Source organism: Simochromis diagramma, unplaced genomic scaffold (assembly GCF_900408965.1).
Source record: "Simochromis diagramma unplaced genomic scaffold, fSimDia1.1 OVJJ01000816.1, whole genome shotgun sequence".
Lineage (NCBI taxonomy): Eukaryota > Metazoa > Chordata > Actinopteri > Cichliformes > Cichlidae > Simochromis > Simochromis diagramma.
The window spans coordinates 14,776,232-14,777,688 of NW_024386908.1; positions in this window are offsets into that span (position 1 = coordinate 14,776,232).

Genomic DNA, 1,457 nt, shown 5'->3' on the forward strand with positions numbered 1-1,457 from the left:
TTCAATGGGGAGATCCTTTGAATCCTCATTCAACTTACTCCTCTTTGACCTGTATCTACTTCCACATACGTTGACCTAGAGCCACCATTCAAACTTTAAAACGAAGCCAAGACATTCAACTATTCAACTTGTATTTATCTTCTCAATAGCTATTATACTTTTTCTTCAGCTCCAGTTTAAAATTCATGCTTTTCACCTGTTTCAGAGTTTATAATGGGTGTGTATGGGACGGAATGTTGGAGGTTAGAGTGAGACAGCTCAGCTGCTAGAGTAGGAGCAAGGGAAATTTTTATCTTAAAATCTTCTCTTTAAACTGCTGCTGTGTCCACAGTGTTCAGTCGACAGTCATCATTTTACCCTCAAAATGTAGCCATCGTTGCCCTCTTTCATCCAATGTCATGGTTATTGTAGTATATGTCATGGTTCTTTCAACTCTTCCATAGAGTCCAGTGTTAAAATGGCTCCTCAAAACATTCAGCTATCAGCATCCACACTGCAGTTTCGTCAGAAAATGCATTTTCTAGTTCACAATTATTATTAATCTTTATATTCATGTAGCATTTTGTAAAAGAGACGGTCAAAGAGCCATGGGCTTCAGACCCTTGGTTTGAGCTTTTCAGCTAGAAGAAGAACGCTCTCAAAGCAAGTCAGAAAAAAAAACAAAACATAATTGAATCATCTAATTATTAAAATGCAGTTCATTTGAGGGAAAACTCATTTGAAAGTTTTTATTGTTAGTGGCAGCTTTGAAAAATGTATAAGTACTGTGTTACAAGTCAGCGCAGCTCAGATCATTTCTCAGATCAGCTGCAGGTTCTCACATTGTTTCCTCTGCTGTTGATGTCTCCATTCACTTTATTTTCTTGCAGGTACATGCAGAAAACTGCAGGACTAAAATATGGCATCATATCACACCTAAGCTAAGCTGTCTCAGACTTGTCAACAGGGAAACGTATGCTTCACTTTAATGGGATTCTGCCCAAGTGGTGCACGTAATCTGTCATATTTTCACATGCTTGCAATTACCCCCTAACCTCAATCATGTAATTGCTTACTAAGTTTCCCAGACAACAAGTAATCTCTAAAACTTCTTCATTAGCAATTACACATGGCTGGGAAATTGTGAAGATATTTCTGGAAACAGACCCTCATGTTTGCTGACATTGATGTGCGCAAGAAGGGCAGAGAGATTGCAGTGTGCAGCATTAGCTGTGGGTCACAGGCTGGACTTGGCTCATTATTTGGTCTTTGACACCACGCAGAGCAGCGCACCTCGCAGAGACTTTCACCGGCTGTGTGTCCATCAAAATGTGCTGGCATCTGACGAAAGATTCGGGTGGTGGAAGCTGTAATGGAGTTGGAAGGACACAAAGGGAAAGTAAACGGACATCCAGTAATTGTACTGGCAGTCTGCTCAGACCTGATGGAAGCAGTCAATAATTTGTTTAACAGCTACC